Source organism: Manis javanica, chromosome 14 (assembly GCF_040802235.1).
Source record: "Manis javanica isolate MJ-LG chromosome 14, MJ_LKY, whole genome shotgun sequence".
NCBI classification, from domain to species: Eukaryota; Metazoa; Chordata; class Mammalia; order Pholidota; family Manidae; genus Manis; species Manis javanica.
In genome coordinates this window covers 75,266,443-75,288,108 of record NC_133169.1, presented here as the reverse complement: position 1 = coordinate 75,288,108, position 21,666 = coordinate 75,266,443, and the positions used below count along the sequence as shown (strand labels likewise).

Below are 21,666 nucleotides of genomic sequence, written 5' to 3'. Positions count from 1 at the left end.
TGCCCAGAAGTTCAATAACTACTGAACTGAATTAATGAATGAATTAATGCCTGTCCCTAAGTTGTTTTCATGCACACTTAAGAAAAGGAATCAAATTAAATCCATCAGAAAGAACTCCCAGTTGTATTACCTTTCTCTTTTCCTTGAGAGAAGCTTGGGCTGAAAACACACATGCTTACAGACAGAACTGGGTGCAAATCCCAGCGGAGACACTTCAGTGCTATTTAGGCTCTCCTGATCCTTATGCCTCAGTGTAAAATGGGCTCAGTAATAACATCTACCTCTTTTCGGCTGTTGTTCAGAATGAGAGATTATGGAGCAGAAGCATGTACCCCCGGACCCAGAACACTGAAAGTGTTCTGTAGCTCATAGCTGCTCTCATGACTGCGTGCTCAGTAACGGGGGCCACTATTATTACCAGGAGGCCGCCGTCTCCTTCTCTCCTCCTTGCAGTGCAGACTCACATCTCTAGAGACACTGGGTAGGATAGAAGGTTGGTAGACACATCGACTTCCCCGACTGCCCTCTTTTCTTCCATCCAACATACTACCTCCAAAACAACACAAAAACCCTACATGATGTGCCTTCCAGATAACACACCAAATAAAACTAAAATCCTCTAATTGTACTCAAGCGCTGATATTTATTCTTTCACTCATTCCCTTCTCTATTCAGCAGTATTTATAAATGCTGACCCCTATGCTAAGCACAGGGTGTGTGTATCAGACAAGGCACCTGCCATGAGAGCTTAGGATCTAATGGGCTTAACAGGCAATAAACTGGTATACAACACAAAATACAGACTCATAGGCTGTGACAGATGCTCGTAAGGACAGATGCAAGCAAGGTGTGGTAGGAGATAACAACAGACAGTGAGATGAGACCTAATTAAAACAGGGTGAAGAAAGGGTGGTTACCTTTAATACTGGGAAATGTAGCATATAATACACTGCGGATCTGCAGTCGACTATTTCATGCCTGTCTCTCTGCTTTCCAGCCAGACTGCAAGCTCTTCAATGGTGGTGAAGGGTCTTAACTAGATCCCCAAGTTCAGTACTACCTGGCCAGGCCTGAACTTAACCTTAGGTTAAATAGTGTTTACCTGGTTGGCTTTTCCTGCCCTTTAGGACAGTCAGGACAGAATGGGAAAATGAGATTTCTAAGATCTATATTTTATGAATGCTATAAGAGTTTAAATATAGTATCAAACCTGATTGATTTTTCTAAAAACCTCTCAATTTTTTAGCTCAATTACTATATCTTTGCTTCTCATATTGAAAATAGAACCATCATTTCTTTATTTTTAACATATGCAGATAGTGCTTTAGAGTGTTATGTAGATTTGAACAGGGAGGAATATGCCCCAAAGGAAATGTGTAACTGGTAAGCTTCGAGGAGAGTGACCTTAAATGCAATTGACATAATAAAATTAGGTATTTTTCTATGACTGTTGTTATTTTACGTAACAGATGGACTTGCATTTGTAGGTGATGTTTTATGCGAAGAGACAGGGATCTGGGCATGGTTTGATAATGTTTTTAATATGAACTTAGATAAAAAGAGGAGAAAAGAATAAAGCCCAAGAAATAGCACAATATGATCACTGGCATATTCCTTCTTGTTTCCTTTCCTGAGAATAAAGACAAAGACAATCGGGATCCACTGGAAAGAAAAACTGCCTCATACTGCTCATTCATGAGTTTCCAACTGTAATTAAACATCTAATGCTCCAGATGGCTAAGTATTCAAAATTGGTACATTTCAGCTCTACTGAAACAGTTTATTTTGAAATGTTCAAAATATTATCCAGTGGTGCTTAACAACGGAGCAAGAGAATCTTTCAAAACTCTGTAAGGTATATGTGAGTATGTGCCTCATGTAGAAACTCATGATTCAATAATTCTTCCTTACTATTTTCTTTCCTTCCTATCGACCTATATAGTGAAAGTTCTTGAAAATTAGATGTGCGTGTACTTGTCACGTATGTAACTCCCATTCTACTTTAGGAGAGAATCCCTGGTCTCTGCCAGGTGAGAATGCAGTCTCTTGTTCCGTAGAAACAGACGGTATTTCCTTGTCTCTTCATTTTGGGTCTGGTTATGTGATTCGTTTAAGCCAGCACGGCCTGTGGGTAGAAGTGACAGCGATAGTGCTTCCGCTTTCCCTCTCATGTCTCTGCAACTGCCATTGAAAAGATCTCTAGCTGAGTAGCTGCTGTCCCATCACCCTCTGCCCAAAAATGACTATATGTGCAAAAAAACTGAGCACAACTCCTATCAAACGGTCAGGTCCAGCTGGCCCCTTGGCTTGAAGCATTAACTGTCTGGCCGATCGCCACCTATATCAGCCGACCCCCAGTTGGACAGCAGACACGTGAGTGGGCAGAAATCATTGTTAGGTTAAATCACTGACTTTGGGGTGGTTCATTAGGCAGCAATAGCTAAGTGATAGATTATGTCACTCCTCCATTCTCTGAGGTTGTAGTAGGGAGGAAGCTAGAGGGACAGAAGTGGCAGGCCACATAAAGGACATAAGAAATTTTTTTTATTTTGAGCACATTTGTCTTACATCCCCCCCCAAATGATTTTAAATTTCATGGGTCTGAAAAAATGTGTTACTTATCTTTGACAAGTCAAGAGTAGCCACTTAAAATTCTGTTGCCTTGGCTGTATTAAAATTTTTTCACTGCAAGTATCAGCACAACTCTTTTCGTAAACAAAGACCCATGGTTCCACATTTTCTTTTTCGCAACTCAGTTTCAAGCCAAACAGTTTAGAGAAAGGTACTCTTAAGTGCTTCTGCTAAATGAAAAATTTTGGTTATGTGTCTAAGCACTGTGACTGTTTTGCGAAAAATTCACTCATTACATTAAGTGCTGCTTTTCTCCTGGGCATTTTTCATAAATGATTTCAATGAGTATTTAGAATACTGTCAGATAGGTTGCTGTCACTTTCAAATCAGTGAATAGAGTCAGAAAGGTTAAATAACATGCTCAAGGCAACATAGCTAGGTAGAGTTAGGATTCATACCAGGACCATCTGATTACAATTTTTCACCCCAAATACTACGATATCTTCCAAGAAATGAATTGGTAACCAAATAATTTAAAATGGTAATGTATGTTGAAATATATATATATATATATACACACACACACATATATATTTATATACCCACGAGCAGGTTTACTGTGGTATCTTAATATTAATAACTGAAAGCAACAGACACCTTTGTATGTCCTTTGGAGAGAGGTGGGGTTCTTTGAGATGGACGCCGTCTTTCAAGTGGTCAAAATGACTTTTGATATGCTGAGTGGATAACTCTGCAATTACAAACTTTATTTGTAGCCCATTTATTTAATGCCTGTCTCTTTTATGAAAGAGTAAGCCCCATAGGGTAGGGCTGTGTCTATCATATGCACTGTCATTTGTCCAGGAGAGTGCTGACACAGATGAAAATTCAGTGAATATTTGTTGAATAAAAACAAAACAAAATGAACTCTTAAAACGTTCACCTAAATCACTCATCTGCCTTGGCTTAGTCCCCAACCCTACACAGATATATAAGCACTCCTTAGCAACTTACTCTGGTGTACCCCAACGTAATTCAATATTTTTCTCTCTTGACTGTATCTCCCCTTGATCCTGCACATCACTTCTTTCTCTATCCAATGCATTTATCTGATCTGATTGTTTTCAACTTCTCAGCCTACACCAAGAAAATGTATTTTACTGAACTCTTGGGATCAGCTTTCAAACTTATTAACCTGCATAATGGCCTGTATAAAACTGATAAATTCACATGGGAATCCAAGAAGAAACCACTACGGAGTTAAATTAGCAATGTGAGAGCAAGTAAAAGAGAAGGGAGAGTGAGAAATCTGAGTAGATGAGGAAGGTTAGAAGGCCACTTCCCTCTTTGTAAGAAGGAAGTGGACAGCAAGGGACATGAAGCGTGGTTAGAAATGTAGAGCAAAGGCAGGAATTCTTGAATGAAAAGTCTCAGTTGAGTAGTTAGGGTCTTGCCTGAAGGATAAAGAGCAAGAATCTGGATGCTGGGAAGAATCACATGCAGGCAGTGCCCAGTGGGAAAGAATTCCTGGACAGACATTGAGCCATCTCTGCAGCCACTGCTCCCTGGAACAACTGGAGGACAGGTGAAGAGTCTAGGCTATTATTGCTTTGTCCATTGTGCCCACTCACTGATTCTGCCCCCCATCTCCCTCTGGGGACTCAGCCACTCTAAGGCGATGCCTTGTCTTTTCTCTCTCTGTGCCTGCACTTCCTCACTGTCTCTGCCTCAACCCGTAGAGATGTGTGTGTGTCCCACTCTGGGTGGCAGCAGCTACAAAGCATGTGGTCAGGAGGACCATCCATGGATTAGAGGTGAAGACTAACGGGTGGCAGTCCTCCATGGATCTTGACTGGGGTGATGAGCCCCAATATCAAGGTCTTCTCCAAGGTAGATTCTTTTGTGGAGATAAAGGATAGAAGAAATAATGGAAAAGAGAGATAATGATAAAGACTGCATCAACATTTATCTAGGCCAACATTAATGATGGAAGGATAAAAGGGGAGTGAATTCTAAATGTAAAACACGACTTTGAAATGTAATTTCTTAAATAATAGCTTAAGAGCCTTAAAGTAAATCAATGAATTAAAAACATATTACTCACATGGTAGCAGCAAACAATTTTAATTATATTAGGTCAGTTGATGTGGTTTTCTAATAAAGCACATTCTTGCTTAGAGCAGCTGTGCATCAAATCTATTAAATATGTGAAAACACTGTGCATTTGGGAAAAGTTAATTTGAAATTTGTCATGTTGCTTTCCTCTGTTTTGACTTTGGCTATTCATTTACATTCAGAAATAGTGCTTCAAGGATGGGTGAGTTGTTACAGTGTTCAGATAATTTAATATGCAACTATGTTTTGAAAGTAAGATAATCTCATCCGTGTCATTAACAGACAATTGATTTAAATTTAAACACCTTGGGCTCAAGTCACCAATCAATCTTATAAAAATGACGCAGGGGAGATGGATTCTTCTCTCTTTGGAAATAACTATGCTACCCTAACACAATCTTTATTTCGCACTGCTTTCTAAAGTACATAAGTATATTGTTTTTACCGTGAGCTGCTTCCAATCTGCTCTGGGAGTGAGAAGGGTATTAAGTCCATAAATAGACTCAAAGTGAGTCATGCATTAGTCAATAGGGAAATTGTCAAAGGATTTTGCTTATCTATATGACCAGAACAGTTCTGCTAGTTAGGATTTGGGATGAAATACAAAAACACTACCCACTTCACAGACCAAAAAAAGGAATACAGGTAAATTCTAACACCTAGTAAGCATCTGAATCTAAAAGAAAAGAAATCCAGTTAATCCCTTTCTGACTTTGACTTACAAAATGTCAAGATTGGAGTGGACTTTCTGGGTCCCCCAGGTCCATTCCTCCATGGGATGCTGGAACATCTGAGATTCTGTACTCAACCTCTAGTCGAACACATCCAGTGGCAGAGACCCTGAGCCCAAGTAAGGCAGTGCATCCCATCATTGCCTGGCTCTGATCTTTACAAGATCCTTTGGAATAGTGGGTGGGTCAAAATCTTTCTCTTCGTCATCGTCATTCATTCACAGGGCAAGACAAATTTCTCTTTCACATCCTAAACCCAAGGAAGCGTGTCTGCCATTAGATCCCTCCTGCCTTAGGTTGAGATCTGGCATAAAATACAGGAAAATTTACTTCCTATGAGTTGAATCAGCTACTGACTACTTTATGGACATATACTTTACAAGCGTCTTTTTTTCTAATTCTGCTTTTCTCTTACTTTTCCCATGGAACAAAACTACACGAAGCATACTGAAGAAGAAAACTCCTATAAATTATCTCTACTCATTTTTTCCCTCTAGTTAAGGGATTAAGGGCTTTCTTCTCTTTAAACCTTGACCTTGAAATAAATGTCAGACCATGTAGACTGTGGCTTTTAGAGCTGCTCTGTTAATAATGGTATTCACTAGCCACATGTGGCTAGTGAACACTTACAATACACTCTGTGTAACTATATTGAATTTTTAATTTTATTTAACTTTAATTAATTTTTTTTTTTTTTTTTTTTTGAGAGGGCATCTCTCATATTTATTGATCAAATGGTTGTTAACAACAATAAAATTCAGTATAGGGGGGTCAATGCTCAATGTACAATCATTAATCCATCTCAAGCCTAATTCTCGTCAGTCTCCAATCTTCTGAAGCATAACGAACAAGTTCTTACATGGTGAACGAATTCTTACAGAGTGAATAAATTCTTACATGGTGAACAGTACAAGGGCATTCATCACAGAAACTTTCGGTTTTGATCATGCAATATGACCTATAAACCATCAGGTCAAATATGAATATTCATTTGATTTTTGTACTTGATTTATATGTTGATCCCACATTTCTCCTATTATTATTATTATTTTTATTTTTAATAAAATGCTGAAGTGGTAGGTAGATGCAAGATAAAGGTAGAAAACATAGTTTAGTGCTGTAAGAAGGCAAATGTAGATGATCAGATGATCAGGTGTGTGCCTATGGACTAAGTATTAATCCAGGCTAGACAAGGGCAGCAAGACATCCACGGATGCAGAAGATTTCTCTCAAAGCAGGGGGGGTGAGGTTCTGAGCCTCACCTCTGTTGATCCCCAAATTCTCACCTGATGGCCCCCCTGCGACTGTGCCTGTCTTAGGTTGTTCCTCCCTTGAGGAATCTTACCCGTCTCTGGCTAACCAGTCATCTTCCGGGGCCATACAGGGAAATGTAAAGTTGGTAAGTGAGAGAGAAGCCATATTGTTTGCAAAGGTTAGCTTTTTACTTCTTTGCAGATTTATGCCCTGTGGCTTCTATGCCCAGCACTTGTCTCGAGGTATCTTTACCACCTGGAGGAATTATGATACTCGGTAAATTCGATATGAGGCACGAATTCTATTTAAGGTTTGTAATTAGGAAGGAAGAAGAAAAGCTATAGATGTAGCATATGAAGGAAACTTGGGAGGATTGATTATTTCTTTGGCATATCTTCTTGTATAGTACCTTAAGTATGTATAAGTTTTAAACTACTAACTAATTTGCACACACATATTAACATAATAGGAATACGGTGACATAAACAAAGCAAATCTATAATTACCAGCCATCTCCAGTGAAGCCAAGAAAACCATTTAGGCACCCTAGGCATTTGTGAAAATTTATCTATGATATGATGGATATTTTCCAACTGTACTTGAACCATCAGACAAATTAAAGCAGCCCATTTCTGGGATCTGTTCACATCCCATATGTTCTTTTAACCATAGATAGTCTATAGTCATGAGATTTTGGGGTGCTACAACTTGCACCCCTCCCAACTCCTGGTTGAGTTCCAACAGTACAGATCCAGTCAAATTCGTTGTCTCACTGTATGCACATGCCAGCCTAGACATCTCCCTCCTCCTTCTTATGGCAAGTCCAGGAGACGGTGGGCTGGATGCAGCCACAACCGCAGCATCGTCCGGTCACTGTGGAGGCTTTTTGATGATCATCCCCCGGCACGAGTCCTCCAGAGAGTGCTGATGCCGGAAGCTCCTCCTCATATCGTATCTTAGTTCATTTTCTGGATATCCAAGCTAGGCCTTGATCTTCTGCGTAGAAACAAACAGACCCTTTGCCCACACTTTGACATGCCCTCTATACCACTGTGCAGAACTCATTGGAGGTCAGCACACAGTAACTGCTTTTTTTTTTTTTTTTTTAATTAAGAGAAAGGAATATTATCAGAAAAGAGTACCTCCATAGCTGATCATCTGACACCCTTTAAGTGATCAACATTAAGGATATTTAAAGCATGCGTTGATCTTTGATTTACCAATAGTTTTATCCTGTTAAGGAGTAATCCCCCTTTTCTTTCTTTCTTTCTTTTTTTTTTTTTTAAATTTTTAATCTACACTTACCTGAAGAATACTATGTTTACTATGCTCTCCCCTATATCAGGTCCCCCCTAACAACCACATTACGGTTACTGTCCATCAGCTTAGCAAAATGTTGTAGAGTCACTACTTGTCCTCTCTGTGTTGTGCAGCCCACCCTCCCCTTTCTCCCTCCCCCCCATGCATGCTAATCTTAATACCCCCCTTCTTCTTCCCCCCCCTTATCCCTCCCTGCCCACCCATCCTCCCCAGTTCCTTTCCCTTTGGTACCTGTTAGTCCATTTTTGGGTTCTGTAATTCTGCTGCTGTTTTGTTCCTTCAGTTTTTCCTTTGTTCCTATACTCCTCAGATGAGTGAAATCATTTGGTATTTCTCTTTCTCCGCTTGGCTTATTTCACTGAGCATAATACTCTCCAGCTCCATCCATGTTGCTGCAAATGGTTGGATTTTTCCACTTCTTATGGCTGAGTAGTATTCCATTGTGTATATGTACCACATCTTCTTTATCCATTCATCTACAGATGGACATTTAGGTTGCTTCCAATTCTTGGCTATTGTAAATAGTGCTGCGATAAACATAGGAGTGCATCTGTCTTTCTCAAACTTGATTGCTGCGTTCTTAGGGTAAATTCCTAGGAGTGGAATTCCTGGGTCAAATGGTAGGTCTGTTTTGAGCATTTTGATGCACCTCCATACTGCTTTCCACAATGGTTGAACTAATTTACATTCCCACCAGCACTGTAGGAGGGTTCCCCTTTCTCCACAGCCTCGCCAACATTTGTTGTTGTTTGTCTCTTGGATGGCAGCTATCCTTACTGGTGTGAGGTGATACCTCATTGTAGTTTTAATTTGCATTTCTCTGATAATTAGCGATGTGGAGCATCTTTTCATGTGTCTCTTGGCCATCTGTATTTCTTTTTTGGAGAACTGTCTGTTCAGTTCCTCTGCCCATTTTTTAATTGGGTTATTTGTTTTTTGTTTGTTGAGGCGTGTGAGCTCTTTATATATTCTGGACGTCAAGCCTTTATCAGATCTGTCATTTTCAAATATATTCTCCCATACTGTAGGGTTCCTCTTTGTTCTATTGATGGTGTCTTTCGCTGTACAGAAGCTTTTCAGCTTAATGTAGTCCCACTTGCTCATTTTTGCTGTTGTTTTCCTTGCCCGGGGAGATATGTTCAAGAAGAGATCACTCATGTTTATGTCTAAGAGGTTTTTGCCTATGTTTTTTTCCAAGAGTTTAATGGTTTCATGACTTACATTCAGGTCTTTGATCCATTTTGAGTTTACCGTTGTATATGGGGTTAGACAATGGTCCAGTTTCATTCTCCTACATGTAGCTGTCCAGTTTTGCCAGCACCATCTGTTGAAGAGACTGTCATTTTGCCATTGTATGTCCATGGCTCCTTTATCAAATATTAATTGACCATATATGTTTGGGTTAATTTCTGGGGTCTCTAATCTGTTCCACTGGTCTGTGGCTCTGTTCTTGTGCCAGTACCAAATTGTCTTGATTACTATGGCTTTGTAGTAGAGCTTGAAGTTGGGGAGTGAGATCCCCCCTACTTTATTCTTCTTTTTCAGGATTGCTTTGGCTATTCGGGGTCTTTGGTGTTTCCATATGAATTTTTGAATTATTTGTTCCAATTCATTGAAGAATGTTGCTGGTAATTTGAGAGGGATTGCATCAAATTTGTATATTGCTTTCGGCAGGATGGCCATTTTGACGATATTAATTCTTCCTAGCCATGAGCATGGGATGAGTTTCCATTTATTAGTGTCCCCTTTAATTTCTCTTAAGAGTGACTTGTAGTTTTCAGAGTATAAGTCTTTCACTTCCTTGGTTAGGTTTATTCCTAGGTATTTTATTCTTTTTGATGCAATGGTGAATGGAATTGTTTTCCTGATTTCTCTTTCTATTGATTCGTTGTTAGTGTATAGGAAAGCTACAGATTTCTGTGTGTTGATTTTGTATCCTGCAACTTTGCTGTATTCCGATATCAGTTCTAGTAGTTTTGGAGTGGAGTCTTTAGGGTTTTTTATGTACAGTATCATATCATCTGCAAATAGTGACAGTTTAACTTCTTCTTTACCAATCTGGATTCCTTGTATTTCTTTGTTTTGTCTGATTGCCGTGGCTAGGACCTCCAGTACTATGTTAAATAACAGTGGGGAGAGTGGGCATCCCTGTCTGGTTCCCGATCTCAGTGGAAATGCTTTCAGCTTCTCGCTGTTCAGTATAATGCTGGCTGTGGGTTTATCATATATGGCCTTTATTATGTTGAGGTACTTGCCCTCTATTCCCATTTTGCTGAGAGTTTTTATCATGAATGGATGTTGAATTTTGTCAAATGCTTTTTCAGCATCTATGGAGATGATCATGTGGTTTTTGTCTTTCTTTTTGTTGATGTGGTGGATGATGTTGATGGATTTTCGAATGTTGTACCATCCTTGCATCCCTGGGATGAACCCCACTTGGTCATGGTGTATGATCCTTTTGATATACTGTTGAATTCTGTTTGCTAATATTTTATTGAGTATTTTTGCATCTACGTTCATCAGGGATATTGGTCTGTAATTTTCTTTTTTGGTGGGGTCTTTGCCTGGTTTTGGTATTAGGGTGATGTTGGCTTCATAGAATGAGTTTGGGAGTATTCCCTCTTCTTCTATTTTGTGGAACACTTTAAGGAGAATGGGTATTATGTCTTCTCTGTGTGTCTGATAAAATTCCGAGGTAAATCCGTCCGGCCCCGGGGTTTTGTTCTTGGGTAGTTTTTTGATTACTGTTTCAATTTCTTTGCTTGTAATTGGTTTGTTTAACTTTTGTGTTTCTTCCTTGGTCAGTCTTGGGAGGTTGTATTTTTCTAGGAAGTTGTCCATTTCTTCTAGGTTTTCCAGCTTGTTGGCATATAGGTTTTCATAGTAGTCTTTAATAATTCTTTGTATTTCTGTGGAGTCTGTCGTGATTTTTCCATTCTCATTTCTGATTATGTTGATTTGTGTTGACTCTCTTTTTCTCTTAATAAGTTGGGCTAGAGGCTTATCTATTTTGTTTATTTTCTCAAAGAACCAGCTCTTGGTTTCGTTGATTTTTGCTATTGTTTTATTCTTCTCAATTTTGTTTATTTCTTCTCTGATCTTTATTATGTCCCTCCTTCTGCTGACTTTAGGCCTCATTTGTTCTTCTTTTTCCAGTTTTAATAATTGTGATGTTAGACTATTCATTTGGGATTGTTCTTCCTTCTTCAAGTGTGCCTGGATTGCTATATACTTTCCTCTTAAGACTGCTTTCGCTGCATCCCACAGAAGTTGGGGCTTAGTGTTGTTGTTGTCATTTGTTTCTATATATTCCTTGATCTCTATTTTGATTTGTTCATTGATCCATTGATTATTTAGTAGCATGTTGTTAAGCCTCCATGTGTTTGTGAGCCTTTTTGTTTTCTTTGTAGAATTTATTTCTACTTTCATACCTTTGTGGTCTGAAAAATTGGTTGGTAGAATTTCAATATTTTGGAATTTACTGAGGCTCTTTTTGTGAGCTAGTATGTGATCTATTCTGGAGAATGTTCCATGTGCACTTGAGAAGAATGTATATCCTGTTGCTTTTGGATGTAAAGTTCTATAGATGTCTATTAGGTCCATCTGTTCTAGTGTGTTGTTCAGTGCCTGTGTGTCTTTACTTATTTTCTGCCCGGTGGATCTATCCTTTGGGGTGAGTGGTGTGTTGAAGTCTCCTACAATGAATGCATTGCAGTCTATTTCCCTCTTTAGTTCTGTTAGTATTTGCTTCACATATGCTGGTGCTCCTGTATTGGGTGCATATATATTTAGAATGGTTATATCCTCTTGTTGGACTAAGCCCTTTATCATTATGTAGTGGCCTTCTTTATCTCTTGTTACTTTCTTTGTTTTGAAGTCTATTTTGTCTGATATTAGTACTGCAACCCCTGCTTTCTTCTCACTGTTGTTTGCCTGAAATATGTTTTTCCATCCCTTGACTTTTAGTCTACGCTTATCTTTGGGTTTAAGGTGAGTTTCTTGTAAGCAGCATATAGATGGGTCTTGCTTTTTTATCCATTCTATTACTCTATGTCTTTTGATTGGTGCATTAAGTCCATTTACATTTAGGGTGACTATTGAAAGATATGTACTTATTGCCATTGCAGGCTTTAGATTCGTGGTTACCAAAGGTTCAAGGTTAGCTTCTTTAGTATCTTACTGCCTAACTTAGCTCGCTTATTGAGCTGTTATATACACTGTCTGGAGATTCTTTTCTTCTCTCCCTTCTTATTCCTCCTCCTCCATTCTTCATATGTTGTGTGTTTTGTTCTGTGCTCTTTTTAGGGGTGCTCCCATCTAGAGCAGTCCCTGTAGGATGCCCTGTAGAGGTGGTTTGTGGGAAGCAAATTCCCTCAGCTTTTGCTTGTCTGGGAATTGTTTGATCCCACCATCATATTTAAATGATAGTCGTGCTGGATACAGTATCCTTGGTTCAAGGCCCTTCTGTTTCATTGCATTAAGTATATCATGCCATTCTCTTCTGGCCTGTAGGGTTTCTGTTGAGAAGTCTGATGTTAGCCTGATTGGTTTTCCTTTATAGGTGACCTTTTTCTCTCTAGCTGCCTTTAAAACTCTTTCCTTGTCCTTGATCCTTGCCATTTTAATTATTATGTGTCTTGGTGTTGTCCTCCTTGGATCCTTTCTGTTGGGGGTTCTGTATAATTCCATGGTCTGTTCGATTATTTCCTCCCCCAGTTTGGGGAAGTTTTCAGCAATTATTTCTTCAAAGACACTTTCTATCCCTTTTCCTCTTTCTTCCTCTTCTGGTATCCCTATAATACGAATGTTTTTCCTTTTGTATTGGTCACATATTTCTCTTAGTGTTGTTTCATTCCTGGAGATCCTTTTATCTCTCTCTATGTCAGCTTCTATACGTTCCTGTTCTCTGGCTTCTATTCCTTCAATGGCCTCTTGCATCTTATCCATTCTGCTTATAAATCCTTCCAGGGATTGTTTCACTTCTGTGATCTCTTTCCTGACATCTGTGATCTCCTTCCGGACTTCATCCCACTGCTCTTGCATTTTTCTCTGCATCTCATCCCACTGCTCTTGCATTTTTCTCTGCATCTCATCCCACTGCTCTTGCATTTTTCTCTGCATCTCATCCCATTGCTCTTGCATTTTTTTCTCCATCTCTGTCAGCATGTTCATGATTTTTATTTTGAATTCTTTTTCAGGAGGACTAGTTAGGTCTGTCTCCTTCTCAGGTGTTGTCTCTGTGATCTTTGTCTGCCTGTAGTTTTGCCTTTTCATGGTGATAGAGATAGTCTGCAGAGCTGGTACAAATGACCGCTGGAAGAGCTTCCCTTCTTGTTGGTTTGTAGCCTTTTCCTTGGAGAATAGCGACCTCTAGTGGCTTGTGCTGGGCAGCTGTGCGCAGACAGGGCTTCTGCTTCCTGCCCAGTTGCTTTGGGGTTTATCTCCACTGTTGCTGTGGGCTTGGCCTGGCTGGGGCTGTTCCTCTAAAATGGTGGAGCCCCGTTGGAGGGGGAGCAGCCAGGAGACTATTTATCTCCGTAAGGGGCCTCTGTGCTCCCTGCTGCCCAGGGGGTTAGAGTGCCCAGAGATCCCCAGATTCCCTGATTCTGGTCTAAGTGACCTGTCCTGCCCCTTTAAGATTTCCAAAAAGCACTCCCCTTCACAAGGCGCTGGGTTCTTGCAGGTGTGGATGTGGTCTGGATGTTGTCCTGTGTCCTGTGGTCTCTATTTTAGGAAGATTTTTCTTTGTTATATTTTCATAGCTCTATGTGTTTTTGGGAGGAGATTTCCACTGCTCTACTCACGCCGCCATCTTGGCTCCCACCTCCTAACTTTAATTAATTTAAATTAAAAAATTAAAGCAATATAAACTATGTTCCCAATAAACCTTACTTTATTGTTTTAGCAGATTACATTTTACTTCACCCACTGCATTATGTAAGATAATACTGTATTATAGTATGTGTTTCTGGCCCATGCGTCATTTCTAGCACACACATAAATGCATGACCAATCTAATAGGTGTCAATGGCTTGATTCAGTTTTAATGTTTTTTTTCCTATGCACAAATGTAACATTGTAATATGTTTATTTGAATATTATATATAGACAGCAGAAGTTGCAGGGTAGCTATGGAACTCATACGTAATAAACTGAAAGACTTATTGTAATAATAGAACTAAATTATTTTTCTAGTACAAAAGAATGTATGGGCAAGGTTTTTAATTTAAAATGAAGACATACTACTCATGCAGAATCAAGTGGAAATTAGAAGCCAGTGTTATGACCCTCATATAATGTAAAAAAAAAAGACACTGGAAGAAGATGGAGTTTTTACAAAGAATGGCAATTGCAATTTGCTGCAGCAGAGCAAACTGAAAAACTGCTTCTTTGTTGCATTAACAAAGTTATACAAAATTAAGTAGGCAAAGTTAACTGACATTTTCAGCAAAAATTGTGAATGGGTAAGAAATGTGAATAGTCAGAAGCATTCAGTGAAAATCATTTACTGAAATCAGATTTAATGTTCGCTGATTATCATTTAATGTTAAATGATTTTTCAGTAGGAGCTGACTTTGTTACTCTGGTTTGGATACTTAACACAAAATAGAACACCATTTTTAGATGGAGACATGGTAAAAATAAGTTATTTCAGTTATTGAAATTTTATAGGAAAATTATGAAGAAAAATTTAAAAGATGTTGTAAAAAATGTTAAGCCACCACACAACAGCATATAGAAGCCAAAATCTTGCTAATATTAAAGAATAATTGATTCAAAATTGGAAAAATTACAAGTATTTTTCATTAGTTTGGGTTGAGTTGTGTAAGTCACAGACTGGTTAATACTTGGGTTATCTTTTGTCTCAAAGGGTTTCTAAATTATAGAGAAACACCAATTCCCAGCCTAAAATGGGAATTGGCAGAGCTATTTCAAATCTTTGGAAGTATCAAAGAACTTTAGCTAAAATATGGAAAAAAAATTTACTTCCTATTATGACAGACATTGCTTTAGATACATTAGATCAAAAAATCTGAATTTATGGCACTATTAATACTCACATTATTTGTTAACAATTAGTATTAATATTAACAAAATAATTATTATTAATACTAATAAAAGAGACTGTTTACTGTTTTATACCAATATGTGATACATATTGAAATCTGTGATTATTTTTAAGGCAGATTCCACTAAAAGTGTCATGGATAGAGTTCTTAAAATCATTCAGTATATAAGCAAATGCTATGAAAAATGATCCATTCATGAAACTGTTGAAAGAAACAGAAGACTATCTTGTATTCTCTGCAAATGCTTATTGGCTGAGCTGCAGAAGAGTTTTACAAAAATTTACTATAATGTTAACTCTAATTCACGATTTTCTTGAAACAAAAGAAATGCTTGCCAAATATTCAATAATCAAAGACCAAAAATACGGCAGTATGATTCATGCCAAAAAAAAAATGACAGTGTGATTTATGTTTTCTCACTCATATGACACTGCATGTAAATGAGCTAACTGTGATGCTCCCAGGAAAGTAAAAACTAATTTGTGACCTAGCAAGACAGTGTGGGAACTTATGTTGAAATAGGAACTTTTCATAATAAAACTCAATGGTAATTATTTGGCAATTAGTTCTGAGTCACCATGTTACAGATAACAATTATAATTTACATAGAACCAACAGTACTGTATAGATTGCTGCCAAAACTAATGCTGAATAATACTTTGTTAAGGGTGATACATTTATAGATGCTTTTCATTTATAAAATACCACTTTGAATTTGATGGCAGTCATACCGAGGTTGACACTAGACTTAGTGAGTTTACTTCATTGGAATGTAGTTTTGAATTCCTGTGAAGTCAGTACCAAAAAAGATTAACCAATTTTGTTAAATGGATACAAACACTAAAGGAAAATGCCTTTTTGATATCTGCTTCAACTATTGGACAATGTTTAGGTATGTTTAGGTACTTGCTATGTGAACCTACTTCTTCAACATAAAATTCTAAGTCTAAATATAGATCAAGTATCTCTGATGAAATTTAACATCCAAATTGATGTGTATTGTAAGTATAAATCACCTGTCAGACTTTGGAGACTTTTTGTGGAAACAAAATGAACAACACCTTGTAAATAATGTTTTATATTGATTATGGATTGAAATGGTAATATTTTTCATCTGTGGGGTTAAATAAAATATATATATCTAAATTAATATTATTAAAATAGTTATGACTGTATAGAAATGAATGGTACATTTATTTACTTTCAGTAAACAAATAAATGAAGGAGAATAGATAAATCTCCCACACAGAATTCCAAATAATTTATGTAGATATCCCTTCCTCAAGTCTTCCTTTCAAAGAGTACAGTGTGTAAAAGGTGGGAAAGTACTTTACAGTGGGGACACCTGACAAACACATCTTCGGCCAGGGAATCAAGGTTAGCATCAACGATGGTAAGTCATGTACCCTTGATACAATGTAATGAGAAAACCAGTATAATGCCGTGGTCTTCCCCCCGAACATTCATAACCTCTATGACCTGTGTGTTTTTACCATTACTGCAAGCAATGAACTCAGTTCCAATACTATACACATGGAGACCGCATCAGATTCCACAGGTTAAGGTCCCAGACCTGCAAGACTGACCCCTTGACCATTCCATTTCAGATACCAACCCAAAGTCTGGGTTGTCACCTGTGCTTTTGACTGGGACTTCCAACGACCCCCTGCTTGGTTTCAATTAATTTGCTAGAACAGCTCAAAGAACTCAGAGAAACATTGCACTTACTAGACTACCAGTTTATTACAAAGTATATTAAAGGGCAGGAATGAACAGATGCTTCTCCCTGTGGAGTCTGTAGCCCTGTACGTGGAAGCATTCTGGTTCATAGCCTGGAAGCTCTCTGAACCACCTCCTTTGGTGGTTTTGTGGAAGCTCATTACATAGGATGACTGATTAAATCACTGGTGATTAACGATTGGTTCAATCCCCAGCCCCTCTCCCCTCCCTGGAGTTCAGATGGTGGGACTGAATGTTCCAATCCTCCAAACACATGGTTGGTTCCTCTGGCAACAAGCCCCCATCCTTAAGTGCTTTCCAAAAATGCCTCATTAACATAAACCCAGATGTGGTTAAACGGGATTTGTTATGAATAGCAAGATAACTTTATTGCTCTTATCACCCATGAAATACTAAGGGTTTTAGGAGCTCTGTGCCAGAGACAGGGACAAAGACCAAGTGTATATTTATTACAAATCACAATATCACAAACCTTTGTATGACCATGAGAAAAACATCAGACAAACTTGAATTCAGGGACCTTCTACAAAATGCCTGAGCAGTATCCTCAAAACTGTCAAAATCATCAAAGCAAAGAAAATCTGAGACACTACAATATCAAAGGAATCTAAGAAGACATGATAGAAGGCTTGGTGGGATCCCAGAACAGAAAAAGGACATTAGGTAAAAACGAAGGAAATCTGAATAAAGTATGGATGTTAGTCAATAATAATGTATCATTATGGATTTATTAGTTGTGACAAGTATACCATACTACTGTAAGATGTTAGACTAAAGGAAATTGGGTTTGGGGTAAACAGGAATGTCTGTACTATGTTCACAACTTTTCTGTAAACCTAAAACTTACTCTCAAATAAAAATATTATTACAAAAATTTAATTTGACCTGTTTCCTTTATTTTTTTTTAATGTGGCTACTGAAAATGTTTACATTTCACATATGGCTTACATTAGGATCCCATTGGAAAGCACTGCTCTAGAGAATGGAATTGCTATGGAACAAAGAGCAGTGGATCTGGTGTCTGGAAACCTCTGGTTTGAAGTCTGACTTTAACTCTTACCACACACATCACAGGCCCTCTTAGCCTGAGGTCCTCATATATATGATGAGAATTAAAGAGTGTTGCAAGGATTCCATAAGATGGTTTATTTGAAGGAAACTAGCTCCTGATCTATAATGACCAAACAGTTGTTGACTACTGATATGTGCTGGATTTTTACTCTTGCAAAGGGAGGCAAATAATGGATTGCAATGCAGTACGAAGCTCTGGGGAATTGCAGAGAAAGGAATGACTACACACTCAGGAAGGTTTCCCAGAGAGAGCAACAGTGACCTAGATCTTCAAAGACTGAGTCCAGGCCCAGAAAAATGTTGATTCCCATTACAAGTACCTCCAACTTAATGTAATACAGACTTACTTTTTTTCCTCCTGTCTTTAGGGCTTGGTGCCAATCCTCTTAGTCACTTCTTTCTCTGTTGCCAACACACCTTGTTCTCCCTGTGCATGCCCTTAGACTACACAAAACTGGCACTTGACAATTTCTACATTTTATAATTTAATTTCTGTATCACATGCATAGACTTTTTTTGCCTGAAGCTTAAATTAAGTATAATTTTAATGCATAGGGATAAAGGGGCTTAGTCACCATATACTACCTAATCTTAAATGTATTCATATTTGGCTATACTACTAAGAAATACAGCCCATGGTTTTCTTCCAAGCAAGAGATGGACAGTTAATTTCATTTCCAGCAGAACGCCTCAGTGATGACAACCTCTTCTCCTACCAAAGTACTAGCCAGCCAGCCATCTTTTATTCTACCCACTTATTCTTTCATCTCACACATGTTGAGTGCTTACCATGTATCAAGTGTTGATGACACAATCTTTTGCATGAATGGGTTTTCCTGTCTTTTTCATGTGTCTTTGTCATATTTTCCAAGTAAGGTGTAAATGACTTAAAGACGTGATTGATGGCTCCTTTCTCTTCTGAAATCCTCTTGCTTACTGGCCTCCTCCCCACTCCAATCATACTCCAGCACTATCACTACCAACAGCTACTCTGTTGTCAGGCATCTGGATCTGGGGAGGTCTCTCCTTGTGCACTAGGTAAAAGCACTAAGAGAAACCTCACCCTGGATGGGGCAGAGTTCTTGACTCTGAAAGAGAAAGATTTCTCAAGCAGGTCAGACGAGTGTAGGTAAGGAAGGAATTCATAAAAGTGAGAGTAGCAGGGAATAGCACCTGCCTTGCGGGCAGCAGAGAGCAAGGAAGAGCAGAGGAAGAAAAGGGAAGATCATTGAACTCCTGCTCGACATAGCACAGATCCCTTGCCAACTCCTAAATCAGATCACCTGGTGTCCAGTGTCCACTTGAATCTGCATGGCATGGGAACTAAGCCCCTACCACCCTGGATTTGGGGGAGCTGCAGAGCGCTGGATGGAGTGAGATTATGTTCTGAGAACTTCCCAAAGGCAACGAAAGGAGATTTCCAGGCAGGCTACTGAAGAGCATGATCATACAGCTGCAGTCCTGTCTGGGTCACCCAAGTGACAGGAACTGGCAAGCCCAAATCAGAGATCTCAGTAGCACTTCCCTAATTGTCTGAAGTAAGACAGAACGAGTGAAGATTTGTGCTTAAGTCTGGAAACTAGAATAAAATAGCAAAGTGACAAAGACACTTACCCCTGGAAGAGCACAGAGACAGTAGACAGTAAATTGGACAGTGACAAGGCTTTATTTAAAAAGTACACACTCGAAGAAAGGGGAGTGTAAGCAACCACAGAGAGGAAGTGCACTTAAGGGCTTAGGATTCTCTTTTAAGGCTTTCAAGAATGAAACAAAGGGCGGCAGGGGGTGAGGGGTATAGTCTTGACATGTGGTCTCATGATGTCTGTCTCCAGTGAGAGACATTATGTCACTATCCACAGTCAGTCCTCCAGATAATTCTGTAGAAGAAACTTAACACTTAAGACAAAGAATTTATTGATCCAGTTCCTCTCCAAGATAGTGGTTTCCCTCAAGCACTGGGAACAAATCGGTTAGGACTGCTTGTCCTGCCTTAAGATAGGGTGGGTTAATTTCTGATTACCAAAGAATATGTTAGGAATCTTACCTCCTAACTCCCTGGTTTTTAAAATGGAATCTTAGCCTTAAGATGGAGTCCTTCCTGTTCTTACTATATTGTTTATATCTTGGCATTTTTCATCACAGGCAGGAAAAGTTCGGATGCTCGTCCCAGGTCCCTGCCCTGCTCCAGGGCCAACTATACTTTCCTACCCGGAAGAGAGAATGGTGAGCTTCCAACCGACCTGCAGAGAAAGGAGCAGAGGGGTGAAGTATAATATCAGCCAATTTTTTTTCCTGAATATAAGTCTGGCCCTTCTTCTACCACCTTCCCCCTGCTTCTAGATTACAACGTCTATTGTACTTTTACTGTGGAATTCAGCTTTCAGTCACTGTGATTCAATCAGGCTTGTCCAGCGAGCCATCCTCCTTTACTTGATAAATAAGTCACACATAGTTTCCCCTAAACATCAGCCGAGTTTACCAGTCTTGGGAAAGAGGGGCACATTTTCAGCCACAGGAAATCAGGTTTGTGTGGGTTTCATCCATCTAACACTTGCCGTGATACCAAACTTAACCGCAGTTTTGTAGAAGAGAGGCCCAGGGCTAAGTCCGAGGTGCTGATCGGCAACCCTGAACTAGCGGCGGATTTGAGTTTGACGCAAACCAGATGGCAGGCACTGAAAGCTATTAAACCTAATTACTCCTCCGGTATGGGGCAAAACGGGAACTGGGCGCTATAATCACTGCCAGTCTTCTTGACTGATCGGGGTTGTTAAAGCTGCAAAGGCCATTGGTTTCGGTGGGGGAGGAGGGTGTCACCTGGCTCCCTTCCTACGACTCAGTTGTTATTCTGAAGAATGCATTTAATTACAGAGGGAACTCGTTTATTTGCTTTCTAGTAGCTGGCTTTTCCTAGGTTATTCCTACCGGCGCCTTCCCCGTGCCGAAACACAAAGGCCTGTGTACGACTAGATCACATCTTTTGACTTCCATTTCAGAGCTTCCTCTGAAAGCGACAGGAAAGCAAGGTAGTGTGATGCAAATAGCCCCACAGGAGGTTACCTTTACCAAAGGGGACCCATTTTCAACTGTATGCAAACTAGAACTCTCCAAAGACCTGTGAACTGCAAATAACTCCGGGTGTGAAAGGGGTCAGCTTGGTTTAATTTAAGAGTTTCACAGAACTTTTCTATAGAAATTCAAACACCGGTGAAGAAACCCCTCGGGGGCCTTTAAAAAAAATTCCAGGGCCAGCACCTCTATTTACTCTTTAGACTCCTGCCTGTCTGGTGGAGGTCTGCTCTTAAAAGCTAATCAGCTCACCTAGGGCTGTTGCCCAGGCTCCCGGTGGCAGGCTGCCTCCTCAATGCGGAGCTTTGGAGCACAGTGCCAGCAGGGGAAGCTGGGAGAGGAAGCAGTTGTGGAAAAAGCAGGATTGAGATTAATGCTCAGGCCAGGATGAGGCTAGGGATCCCCAGACAGTGGCCAAGTGGAGCAGAGCTCATGGTCACCCAGCACTGCTCTCTTCTTCTGCTCTGGAGGAAGACCACCCCCACCCCGCACCCCATCCTGCCCTGTCACACAGGTGCATCACCAGGGTCTCCTGAGGAACATCTTCATTGCCATATTTTATTATAAAATATACCCTCATTTCTCAGAAGCCAGAAAAGTCCAAAGGAATACTGCGCATATTTATTCTCTGTCTGTCCCTTCTTTAGATGTTATTTATGGGGAGACCCTGCTCAAGTCTAGGTAGACATAACAGCTCCCCTCAAGCTGGAGAAAGGATTTTACAT

General features: G+C 39.5%; 1 long non-coding RNA gene across 1 annotated transcript in view; it reads left to right on the top strand.

The window, feature by feature from the left end:
* The first annotated feature begins 3,987 nt into the window (after positions 1-3,987).
* LOC108406251 (uncharacterized) overlaps positions 3,988-21,666 on the top strand; it is a 54,406-nt gene continuing 36,727 nt past the window's right edge. Inside the window, exons 1-2 of the long non-coding RNA XR_012125062.1 lie at positions 3,988-4,156; positions 20,015-20,095. This is a non-coding gene — a long non-coding RNA (uncharacterized lncRNA). The remainder of the gene's footprint in view (positions 4,157-20,014; positions 20,096-21,666) is intronic.